This window comes from Pantherophis guttatus, chromosome 1 (genome assembly GCF_059756535.1).
Source record: "Pantherophis guttatus breed Tessera chromosome 1, ASM5975653v1, whole genome shotgun sequence".
In the NCBI taxonomy this organism is placed as follows: domain Eukaryota; kingdom Metazoa; phylum Chordata; class Lepidosauria; order Squamata; family Colubridae; genus Pantherophis; species Pantherophis guttatus.
Window position 1 is genome coordinate 316,995,797 of NC_142063.1, and position 13,551 is coordinate 317,009,347.

At 40.2% G+C, this 13,551-nt stretch overlaps 1 long non-coding RNA gene across 1 annotated transcript; it reads right to left on the minus strand.

Annotated features, from left to right (window-relative positions):
- Window positions 1-11,467: 11,467 nt before the first annotated feature.
- On the minus strand, window positions 11,468-12,848 carry LOC132712069 (uncharacterized). The gene is made up of 3 exons (XR_015733964.1): window positions 12,717-12,848; window positions 11,806-11,926; window positions 11,468-11,666 (listed from the first exon to the last, which is right to left on the minus strand). It is a non-coding gene; the product is annotated as an uncharacterized LOC132712069 (long non-coding RNA).
- Between the last annotated feature and the right edge of the window lie 703 nt (window positions 12,849-13,551).

The following is a 13,551-nucleotide window of genomic DNA, read 5'->3' on the forward strand; positions in this document are numbered from 1 at the left end:
AAATGAACTTAACATCTTCAGGTATAATACAGGATAAGCAGAAGGAGCCGGAAATAAAGGTAAAATATCGAATTACAGAGACTGTACCAGATGAATTGCCTTTGGATTTATTTATTTTATTTATTTATTTATTCGATTTGTATACCGCCCTACTCCCGAAGGACTCAGGGCGGTGAACAGCCAAACAATAAAATAACATAGACATAAAAAATTTAAAAACCAGATAAAATCAAATTAAATTATTTTGGCCCAGACAGATTAAAACACCCCAATAATTTAAAAACAGATTAAAATTTACATATTTAAAAGGGAAGAGATTAGGCCAAGCCCGCCTGCTGGAATAAAAAGGTCTTCACAGCGCGGCGGAAGGTGCGCAGATCCGGGATCCTCCGTATCTCCAGGGGGAGCTCATTCCAGACGGTAGGTGCCCCCACAGAGAAGGCTCTCCCCCTAGGGGTCACCAGCCGACATTGTTTGGCTGACGGCACCCGGAGGAGTCCCTCTCTATGAGAGCGTACTGGCTGGTGGGAGGCTATTGGTGGTAGTAGGCGGTCCCGTAGATAACCAGGTCCTAAGCCATGGAGCGCTTTAAAGGTGGTAACCAAAACCTTGAAGCGCACCCGGAAGACCACCGGGAGCCAGTGCAGCTCGCGCAGGAGAGGTGTCACATGGGAGCGCCACGTCGCTCCCATTACCACCCGCGCGGCCGCACTCTGCGCCAGTTGGAGCCTCCGGGTGCTCCTCAAGGGGAGCCCCATGTAGAGAGCATTACAATAGTCCAGGCGGGAGGTGACGAGGGCATGAGTGACCGTGCGTAACGAGTCCCGATCCAGAAAGGGACGCAACTGGCGAATCAGGCGAACCTGATGAAAAATCCTCCCGGTCACGGCCGTCAAGTGCTCTTCTAAAGACAGCCGTGAATCCAGGAGGACGCCCAAGTTGCGAGCCCTCTCCGTGGGGGCCAATGATTCGCCCCCAATAGTCAGTGATGGCGTCAACTGCCTATATCGGGATGTCGGAAACCACAGCCACTAGGTCTTGTATGGGTTGAGCCTGAGCCTGTTCCTCCCATCCAGATCCGTACGGCCTCCAGGCACCGGGACATCACTTCAAGGGCATCGTTGGGGTGATCCGGGGTGGAGATGTACAGCTGGGTGTCGTCAGCGTACTGATGGTATTCCACCCCGAAACCACGGATGATCTCGCCCAGCGGCTTCACATAAATGTTGAACAGGAGAGGCGAGAGGACCGACCCTTGCGGCACCCCACATATGAGGGGCCTCGGGGTCGACCTCTGTCCCCCTGTCAACACAGACTGCGACCGGTTAGAGAGAAAGGAGGAGAACCACCGCAACACGGTGCCTCCCACCCCCAACTCTTCCAACCGGTGCAGCATGATACCATGGTCGATGGTATCAAAAGCCGCTGAGAGATCTAACAGGACCAGGACAGAGGAGCACCCCCTGTCCCGAGCCCTCCAGAGATCATCAACCAACGCGACCAATGCCGTTTCCGTGCTGTACCCGGGCCTGAAGCCCGACTGGAACGGATCCAGATACGTCGTTTCATCCAGGTGCTGGGGGAGCTGTTGCGCAACCACACTCTCAACAACCTTCGCCACAAAACGAAGGTTGGAGACCGGACGATAATTTACCAACATTGCCGGGTCCAGGGAAGGCTTCTTGAGGAGAGGCCTCACCACCGCCTCTTTCAAGGCGGCAGGAAAGACACCCTCACCCAACGAAGCATTTATAATCCCCTGGAACCAGCCTTGTGTCACCTCCCGAGAAGCCAGCACTAACCAGGAGGGACACGGGTCCAATAAACAGGTGGTCGCGTTCAGTCTACCCAGAATCCTGTCCACGTCCTCAGGGGTCACAGGATCAAACTCATCCCAGATAACATTCTCAAGACCTGCCCCAGTCCCTCCCCCTGAGACTACCCAGTCGGAGTCCAGATCTTCCCGAATCTGAGTGATTTTGTCATACAGATACTGAACAAAATCCTCGGCTCTACCCTCCAAGGGGTCCTCCCGCGCTTCCTGGTGGAGCAGGGAGCGGGTCACCCTAAACAGGGTGGCCGGGCGATTATCTGATGACGCAATAAGAGCAGCAAAATAGTTACATTTCGCTGCTTTTATTGCCACTAGGTAATTCCTAATATGAGATCTTACCAGTGTCCGGTCAGATTCAGAAAGACTGGCCCTCCAACTGCTCTCTAGGCATCTTTTCCGGCGCTTCAACTCCCTCAGCTCCTCAGTGAACCAAGGAGCTAAATGAGATCGGCGCTGGGTCAGAGGCCGCAAAGGCACGACTCGGTCCAGAGCTCCAGCGGCCGCCCTATCCCAGGCGGCCACTAGGTCTCCAGTCGAGGCGTGTGCCAGAGCCTCAGGGAATGGCCCAAGCTCCATCTGGAACCTGTCAGGTTCCATCAGGCGCCTGGGGCGGAACCATCTTACCGGCTCCGCCTCCCTGCGGTGGGGTGTAGCGGTTCGAAGGTCGAGACAAAGGAGAGAGTGATCAGACCATGACAAGGGCTTGATGACTATATCCCCTATCTCGAGATCACTCAACCACTGTCCAGAGACAAAAACCAGATCCAGCGTGTTTCCCCCTGTGTGGGTAGGGCCATGAATTAACTGGGTCAGGTCCATGGCTGTCATGGAAGCCATGAACTCCTGAGCCACCTCTGACGCCTCACCCACGGACGGCAGGTTGAAATCCCCCATGACCATAAGCCTAGGGGTATCAACCGCCACCGCGGCGATGACGTTGAGTAGCTCAGGCAGGGCTGCTGCCACGTGGCAGGGAGCCAGGTACGTGATCAGCAAACCCCTCTGAACCCCGTGACCCCATTTCACAAGGAGGGATTCACAGCCGGCCGTCTGAGGAACAGTGGCCTCCCTCGGTCTCAGGCCTTCTTTAATGATAACCGCTACCCCCCGCCCCTCCCCTGTGACCTTGGCTGATGGAATGCGTGGAAACCTGGTGGGCACATTTCAACGAGGGGAATCCCCCCCTCCTGGCCCAACCAGGTCTCCGTAATACCTGCCAGGTCCGCACCCCCCTCCTGAATAAGATCACAAATGAGGGGGGCTTTATTTACTACGGACCTGGCATTGCACAGCATCAGCCGAAGGCCTGGGCCCTGAGGGTCTATGCAACCTGGAGAATGGGTGGAGCCTAGGGGGCCGGAGCATGCCACCGCTCGTAGACAGCAGGTGCGCGCTCCCCTAACATGATATGGCCCCCTGCTCCCGCCATATCTACCCCTCCCACTCACAGTTTATTGGATACCCCAGCTGGACTATCTACAAATTTGAGAGAAGTGGCATCTAACCTTAATGTGATGACTTATCAAGGCAAGGATAAGCATGGAAACCAATTAGGGGATATACAAGGGATAAAAAAGAAACATGAGATACAAAAACAAAACCAACAAGACCAATCTACAAAGCAGAATAAAAACCGACCAGATGATACACAATTTGTAGAAAGGAAACCAGGATGGAAACCAAACCCAGAAAAAGAAAAGAAAAAAAGAAATAGGTGGCATAAAAATAGAAATTTCTAAATCAGGCAACAGTGAAGCCAGTGACTTTAAAATATGAATGATTATGTGTAAACACAGAAGAGGCGACGTATTGGTTAATATCATCCTGAGGATTGTGGCAGATCTCTGCATGGCCGTAATCTGGGGACGTGAAACGAGCCTTAAACTGATGGATTTGAATTATCCATTTTGGAATTTCTTTTTGTGTTGATAAACATATTATATTATCTTGAATCACAAGGCAAGAGAATTATGCTGGGGCATGCAGAAGATCGGGTTGTTACCCACTACGATGATGGGAATTAATAATCCTGATGAAACCCACAATTATTACTATATGGAATATAATTATAATGTCACTCGGGTGGTTGTTTTTACTTTTATATATATAAGAAGATATTTACTACTGATGGGGGCAGATATGATTGAAGATCCTGAATAAACTGTTGCACCAGCAAGCTATGTTACCCGATTATGGATGTTGGTTCTACCAATCCAGTGGAAAGACCTCAAAGAAGATACTATATGGATTATAAATTTAAAGTCATTGTCTTTTCTTTTTTTTTATTTAGATATAATGGAAAATATAGACATATATTTTTTAAGTAGTGTGGGCAGTGAATCAAAGATATTAAGAAATGTTGTGTATGGTAATTTTGCATGATAGTGGGTGAATAAGCTAGTTAGTAGATTGATTAGTCTAAGAAAAGGGATTTTTAAGTGATATATTTAGGGGAGTGGAGGAAATGGATAGAGTGGAATAAATATTAAACTAGATTTTATGGGGAAGGCCGCTTTGAAATGTTATAGTAATATATATAGAAGATTAAATGTTAAAGTAGGACTTATCGTATAGTTTTAAAGTGGAGAAGTTATTCTATAATGTCATAGTATAATGTCTTTTTTTTTTCCTTTCTTTTCTCTTTTCTGAAATGTATGGATAAAGGGGGATGTTATAATATTAATAATATTTTTAGTAAGTAAAGGTCAATATCTAGAGGAGGGAGTAAGTAATCTGTTATGAATTAGGTTTTTTTTTGTTATGAAGAAGTCACAGGGGGGGATGGGTGGGGAGGGGGGGTTAGGGAGGGGGAGGGAGAGGGGAAAAAAAAGGGGGAAAAATTTGTATTTGAAAACTTTTTCAATAAAAAAAAAAAATTGGTCTAGCAAACTTTTTGTATGCTCTAGTTAGTAGTACAACATTACCAGAGAAGAAGCTATACAAGATTAGGTTAATAACTCTTTTTTTCCCCCCCAACATAAACATAAAAAAAAAGAAAAGAAATTTTCTCAAAAACGAAGTCTTGGTCCGGTCACAAATGGGTATACTGGTTTAACAAATGAAAACAGATAATTTTAACATAAATTCCAACATCTTAATTTAAATCTTTCTATTATCTCATCATACATCTTAATCTCCTACTAAAGCAAAGCTCATTTTTATATTTAATCATAAATTCAATTATAAATCAAAATTCAATACTGCTCTATCTAAAAATTTTTTTTCCATTGCTCCTTTTAACATCAACATTGGACAAAAATAATCTAATCCATTAATCTATATATTTACCTTACAATTTTATCACCACAAATCTTAATTTCCAAATGTATACAACTCAATTTTTATTTCAATTTATTAATCAAAATTTCTTTCTATTTTTCTCATTTTCTAGACCCAATTCATCCTATCTTCATCTTAAACTTTTACACAGACATCTCAAAATTTTCCATTTCATTTTAATTATCGCCCAACATTTTCTTTTTCACCCCTTATTAATTATTCTTCTTCAATGTATTCTCTTCATTCTCCTCCATCACTCCACCTATTGTTTGGCTGGTTTCCAGCATAACATATTTTGGCTGAATTTTCAGCATATTCTCCTCCATAACTCCAACTATTATTTGGCTGATTATCAGCATTTTCCATTGTTTTGGCTGAGTTCTCTGCATATTCTCCTCTATAACTCCAACTACTATTCTGCAAACTTATTTTAAAAATTTCTTTTTCAATATGTTGTCTATTAATCCACTGGTTCCAACTGTACTCTTCCAGGGTGTATCCCCATCTATTTCTTAATATTAATCATTTCCAACATGTGTTAAATTCAATCACAATTATGACTTCCCTCTTTGTACCTTGGTATATCATCTATAATCATTAACAATTGATCATAATTATCATCCACCACTTTGTCATCAAATTAAAACTAAAACGTGTTACATCAAATTATGCTTTTATGAAAATATCACTTTTAGTCACCTTAACTGTCCACTTCTATTTTAATTATCTTTCTATCTTTATTTTACCATAAGCACTTCTTGTTTTTATTTAAAGCTTATTTAAACTTTGAACCATTTAAACAATTAAGTATTCAAACATTGCTATCTGATTTATCTATTTTGCTTCATCATTTCCTTATCTGTCCATAAGCATTTCAATTCAAAGTTAATACTTCCACGCTTAAGACTTTGCATATCCTTTTTAATTCTATTGTAAAGTCTGTTTCCAGTAAAATCCATCAGTTTCTCCACTTCCGTTCCTGCGCCAAACCTTTTGTTGCTGCACCAGTTAATTAAAAGTTTATTAGTCATTGTATTTCTTCTTTCTTTGTGAAGCCATTAAAAGACAGAATAGGAATTTCCAAAGTTCAAAAAACCATAGTTCTTTTCATAGTAATCCACAATATGTAACGAGTCAAATAGGTTCTTTTCAGGAAAAAAAGAAGTTTCCGCAATCAACACTTTCACTTAGTCAATCGCCATTTTGAAACATTTATGTAGCAATCCATTTAATCTCTTTGTCTGGCTTTTAAAGATGACAAATCCTTAATTATCGCTTTTCTCTTTTCTAAAAGTGAAGTCCATTTCAGTTTTAACAAGAAAGTTCAGCTATCCAGCTCTATTTGGTTAATAAGCAATTCATTTCAATCAATCAGTATTACAGTAACGTTCTTAAAGGGTCTTTAACTCCTTTCCTTATTTTACAAAATCTTCAAGCCCCTCAGATCTTCAGCCGCTAGGTAAGGCTGGGGGTCTTATTTGTAAATATCCTTATTCACGCGTTGTTTCTTGCCTGGGTTGGTGTCACTCACCCGGCTCCGAAGCACATCACCCTTTCTTCCTTCCTCCTGCACATTGCTTGTCCTGATTTGTCGTGGTCTTGAGGCAGCTGCAATGGCTGCCGTCCCCCGCCACTAACTTAGAGGGTTGCCTCTGGCCTCCGAGGAACTTGCCCGTTTCTCTCGGCTGCCCAACGGGTCGCTCTCTTTCCCCGTCCCTTCAGGACAGAGTAGGTCCGCAGATCTGTCAGTGGAGGTTTACCAGTCGGGTTTTTTGCGGGGCTCATCAGAGCCCCGCTATTTCCCTGACTGCATCGCCGCGACGCCAAACCGGAAGTCCCAGCAGGTTAACAACTCTTTTTTTTCCCCTTTACAAATAAAATATATAACAACATATAGATCGCGGTGAGAACCTTACACAATACATTCTCTTCAGTCCAAATATACAAATAAGAAATAAAAGCTTCACTAACCTTATCCTCTTTTTATTCTATTATTTAGCCAAGTCATCTACAAGGTCATGTCCATCTAATTTGTATTTTATATTTTGATTTTTTTTGCAAATGTGCAAGACAGAGCATTTGTTGGTTGAGATTTGAAGTTGCCACTTGTTAGACCAATCTGACATATAGTCAAGGTCTTTTTGAAGGGTAGTTGCACTGTCGGTGATGTTGAATAGTTTAACATCATCAGCGAAGAGAACACAGTTGCTTTTAATATGATCACAAAGGTCATTTATGTAAAATATGAAGAGTGTTGGACCTAAAACATTGCCTTGGGGAACACCGCTATTAACATGTACAGGATTTGATAGAGCGCTTCCTATTTTGACCACTTGTTGTCTGTTTGACAGGAAGGTAGCTTTCCATTTATGTAGGAGTCCAGAAATGCCATAGGATTTTAGTTTTAGAAGTAATTTGTCATGTACCACTAAATAAAAAGCTTTACAGAAGTCTATGTAAACTGCGTCTATTACTTTGCCCTGATTGAGATGTGTAGTCCATATGTTTTTGCAATGTAGTAGTTGTAGATTACAGGATAATTTTTTTCTGAAACCAAATTGTTTGTTAGAAAGTAGGTTGTTTGTCTCTAGGCGGAGGGTAATAGATTGGTTAATGATTGATTCCATGCCTTTGGAGGTGACACAACATAAAGAGATTGGTCTGTAATTTTCAACTAGGCTAGGATCTCCCTTTCTGAAGATAGGGATGACCCTGGCTTGTGACCATTGGTAGGGCAAGGTGCTGGTACTGAAAGATTTTTCAAAAATTATGCTTAGAGGTTCTGCAATTGCAGTGGAAAGCTTTTTTAAGAAGTATGCACATAGTCCATCAGGTCCAATAGATAGAGGTGGTTTTAGATTGCATAGTGACTTTTCAACATTGTCTTCTGTAAAATCAATATGTATAAAATCACTGTAATCATTGTAATTGTCTGTAATATGACTGGGAAATATTGGGTATGTGTTGTTGCTGTTTACAAAGACTCAGCCAAAGAAAGGCTGAGCACCAAAGAATTGAGGCCTTTGAACTATGTTGTTAGAGAAGACTCCTGCGAGTCCCTTGGACTACAAGGCGATCAACCCTGACTGCTCTTTAGAAGGCCAGATCCTGAAGATGAAACTCAAATACTTTGGTCACCTAATGAGAAGGAAGGTCTCACTGGAGAAGAGCCTAATGCTGGGAAAGATTGAGGGCAAAAGAAGAATGGGACGACAGAGAATGAGGTGGCTGGATGGAGTCACTGAAGCAGTAGGTGTGAGCTTAAATGGGCTTCAGAGGATGGTAGAGGACAGGAAGGCCTGGAGGAACATTGTCCATGGGGGTCACGATGGGTCAGACATGACTTCGCAACTAACAACAACAACAACAACAATATATCTAACACTACATGTCTTAACAGCGGCCAGAATTGTATTTGCACAACATTGGAAAGGTGTGGAGATCCCTACAGAAGAGAAGATAATAATAAAAAAAAATACTAGAATGTGTAGAAATGGATAGATTAACACTTGAAATTAAAGAGAAGGAAGCTACAGAATATTTTGAAATGTGGGATTTGTTTTATCAATGGTTAACTAATAGAAACAGAAGTTAGAACATTTAAAATTACAAGAGAAGGATTAATTTTACTATGAGGGTTGATTACAATATATTTATTATAATATGAATTAGTATTAATAATTAATAAGTATTATTATGTTGAGAAAACACTTTTTAAAAAATTGAGTATTTTACATTTTAAAACCAAACACAATAGCAAAAGAAGTCAAGAGACAAAAACAAAAAACAAAAACACACGCACATCAGACATTAAAATACAATACTAACAACAGATATAAACAATTTTACAACTTTCTGCATTGACTTTTGTCTTTACTCTTAGCTTTTATCCTCCCGCTCCTTCTCTTTATTTTTAAATATTCATAATTAACTGTTTTGTTAACAGAATCATTATTTACATTTATATACAGTATGTTAATATCAAATTTCACTTTATATTCTTATTTCTTAATTTGATTTCTGTTTTCCAACCATGTATAAAACCTATTCCTCACTTTATAATAATCCGAGTCTTCTCTTTCTTTGATCTCCATTGTTAATTTATCCATTTCGGCACATTCAAGGATTTTCTTTATTATTGTTTCTTCCAATGGTGTATTGATCAACTTCCACATTTGTGCTAGAGTAATTCTGGCTGCCGTTAGAATATGCAATACAATATAATAGAGACTTTTTTCCATTTTTCTATCAATCATTCCTAGGAGGAACATCTCTGGTTTAAAATCCATCTTTTGGAGTGTAATCTCTTCCAACCACCCTTTAATTTTATGCCAAAATTTCCTCACCTTAGGGCACATCCACCACATGTGGTAGTATGTCCCTGGTTTGTGAAAACACTTTTATTATATGTCCAGTACTAATGAACATTATTACTATTATGATGATATCATTGCTCAAATTGACTGTAACCAGACGACAGGCAGTTTATATAGATATTGAAACTGTTGCTCTTTCTTTATATAGTAAAAATAAAAAACATATTTGGAGAAATCTCCCTCTCTCCCTCTCTCCCACTCTCCCTCCCTCCCTCGGTCCCTCCCTCCTAGGAATATAATGCCCCAGGTCCCTGTTAAAGAAGTTGCACAATGTCTGCAATGATCACTTAGAAATGATCTTGTGTAATGAATGTGTGCAGAAAGGACAATAAGGATATCTCAGGATCAAACTGACATGTTTAGAGTAAAATGAAAAAAAAGGTGAAGAGTAAAATAATATTCACCATATTACAACCATATTTTGTTTCAGTTATGCAATTCACCTAGTCTTCGATCTATACTAAATGTGACATTTCAACATTTACCTGAAACATAATTGTCGGTTTTCATCTGAGAGAAGTATGTATTTACCTGTTGTAGCAACAGACTTGGTTACCTGAATCCAGTAGTGGGATTCAGCCAATTCGCACCACTTCGGGAGAACCAATTGTTAAACTTTCTGAGCAGTTTGGCAAACTGGTTGTTGGAAGAAATCATTAGGGCAGAGAACCGGTTATTAAATTACTTGAATCCCACCACTGCCTGAATCATCAGAAAGATTCAGTAATTATAGGAATCCCACATTCTTCCCATGGTCTCTTTTATTCAAATAAATGAGAACTACTAGAGGAGATGGAAAAAACAGTTTGAGGTGTATTAGATATCCCATCCCCTTTGAACTTCATACTGCAATATATTTGATTTGAGAAAGGACCCTAAACATGAGGGATGAGGATAAAAGTGGAATAGCGAAAATCAGCTGTAATTCAGTAACTTCTGCGTTATGTGTACCCTGCCTATGTTGTAAAAAATGGTGCATTAAAAAGGCAAATAAAGAATGGTTATGTGTAAATTATTGGTCCTAGACTTACACTGGTAATTACTATTTGTATTTTAATCATTCTTTTCAGTGAAGTATGATTCAGAGCTGACATTGTATAGGATGATTCATGTCACAAGTTAAATATTTATATTCCTTTATAAATTTAGACCCTGTAATAAAGGAGAAGCAAAAAGTGTGTTAATGAAACTTGGGGGGATTAGGGAAAATTAAATAGGTTCAGGTTTATATGGATATTGGTTGTAAAAATTATATTTTCACCTGTGTATATTGTTAGAACATACCCCTTTATTAAGATCAGTGTCCACAATACTATCCCTCACTTGTTGGCTGTGTGTGTTTGTATCAGGTCCTATCTGACTCACCCTCTGATCATTTGATTTTATTGTGTAGTCTATCTATTTGTTTATCTTGGTAACTAAAATAAATTTTATGACACCTGTTGGTCTATTTAACAAAACGAATGGACCAGGAAAAGATGCTTTCTCTCGTGCAGTTTTCCTCTTGCTACATCTTCCTTTCTTTTATCAACACTCAGCCTACGGTAATATTGGACAAAGTCATTCTTATGCCAAGTAGTATCCCAAAGTATTTAACTTGAGAAAAATATAATCTTAAGTAATCCTTTTTTTCTTGTTCCTTTCTGAGGTCTTAGCTAATAGCTTAAATTTTATTTTATACTACTTCTGCCCAAGCAACCATATCAACTGGAAAACCTCAGTGGCAAAGTAAGCATTACAATAAGTAAACAGAAGGGGAAGAACGAGACTGTGTGAAATTATAGCATAATATGTGGTTGAAAAGCAGGTAAAACCTTTCACACTGAAATGTAGGCAAAGAGATGCTCCCCTCTCCCCTCTCTCCCCCCTCCTCCCTCCCCCTCCCTCTCTCACTCCCTCCACTCCCCCTCTCTTCCTCCTTCTGTCTCTCATAGGAATATAGTGCCCGAGGTCCCTGTTAAAGAACTTGCACAATGTCTGCAATGCTCATTTAGCTTTATTTTAAGGAATATTTGCCAAATTTTACTTCAATGCATAAATGTTTTCGAATTTGATAGGTAGCAATTTGATTCATGTAAAGAAAGATAAAGCGATAGCAGGCAGTAATCTCAGGTCATTGGCCATATCTTGAAGACATTCCAGGTGGTAGATGGAGATGTCATTATTTTCCACCCCAGCTGTACAAATGAGATAAAATAATAGATTAATCAAAATGAGTTTAAGGTAATTTCAGTTTTTTGCAAAGCTTAGTCAATGCCAACAATTTCAGGCAGATAATCTCAATGTAGTATCTCTATTAGAGGAGAATTTTCTTACATTCTTACGCAGCATTTCCATCCGTATTGACAGTCCACTTGCCCAATGCATTTGTAGCCACGAGGACACCGTCTGCGAATGCAGGTTCCATTTTGACGAGCACAGAGGTGGTGGGCATTCCCTATGAAAAGAAAAAGAGGAGACAGGTAAACAATGAGTAAAGATTCTTTAATATTTAAATATATTTTTCCTTCCAAGTCACTACCTTCTCCTACAGAATTGCAGGATTCCTAGGACTACAGCAAGTTTTCTCTGACCACAGGAATCCATTTCTGCTGATCACCCTGCAGCAGCTCAAATACATCAGCCATTAACCCAGGTATGAAATCTGGTTCAGAGATGAATTTGCTGGTAAATCTACATCTATGAAGGTAGGAGAGAAGAAATAATCTGGTTCACTCGAAGAGAAGCCCTTCCTGTGATATATTTCTCTCCAGTATTACATCCTTGCTTGGTAGAAAATAATGCTGAGTTACAGTGGCCAGTTCTGCTGGGTGAAAACTTTGAGTGAGAAGGGTTAACTTCCTTTAAACTTCAGGGCCTGGCATTGTCCCCCTTCTCTTAATGTTTCTATCACTGCTCTTTTCTGCTCTTGAAATGCTGTGCATTTGTGTTATTTTGCTGCAATTTCTTCTCTTTTTCCCACATTAAGTACAAATATATTCACTAGATGATTAATATCTATCTTTTATTTTTTCCCAACTTTATTTTTAAAAAATAACTCAAGGTGGTGAATGTATCTTCCTCCTCCTTTTCTCTCAACAGGAACACCATGCAGAGCTTTGGTCTGAGAGAGAGAGAGAGAGAGACAGACAGATAGAGACTCGTCCAGAAAGATCCAGACAGTTTCATCTAATAGAAAGTAGTGAGTTATCAATCCTTTCTAAATTATCGCTAATTTTGTTTCTTACCTGGTTCAGACAGAAATGCAAGGAAAAGAAATGCGAACAGCAGATAAAGGATCTTCATGCTGGGTTTGGATCTGGACCAAATCTTACTCCTGGGACAGAAACAGCTCTCTATTTATAGAATTATAATGATTGCATCATATCACCTCAGTGGCAATAGTGCCGCTTCCTTGTATTAAAAAACTCCTGTGGGTTTGATGTTGCAAAAGTCCTTGAAAGAGCAACAGACTTAGTTGAACAGCTAACCTGCTATGGTTGCAAAAGATTCAAGGTTCAGGACTTGCAATGTCCTAATGGAGTAAATTCCTTACTGAATTGCTGCCCAAACTCTTCCAGTCTAAAATGATAATGCTCAGCCATATTCACTAGCTGCTGGAGTTTTGGAAGAGTCCTTAGAACCAAATGGTAGAAATCTGGGTCTGACACATTTTTATGGGTGGGTTTTGGGAAAACAGATGCTCTGCTTTTTGGTGGGTGTTTGTGGTACTCAGATGAAACACAGGCTTCTTTGGCTTTCATTGTAGTTTTCCTCTCTCATGCAGGTGATTTCTATTTCTCTGAAGACAGAGAATATGTCTAGTGTTGGAAATATTCCCGTAGCCTTAATCAAGAGTTATTAGGAGTTCTGTGGGACACAGCAGATTAACTGAAATTGAGAAGGAAAGCAGGGTTCTAAAAGCTGTGTATTCTGTGAGTGTTGGTTATATTGAATGTTTCCTGCTGCTTCATCTACAAAGGATCTGATGGGGCCATACTTTTATTACTTATCTCTAGATTTCAGTTTTTTAAAGAAAAGTTTTTATTTTATAAACAAACAAACAAACAAACAAACATACAA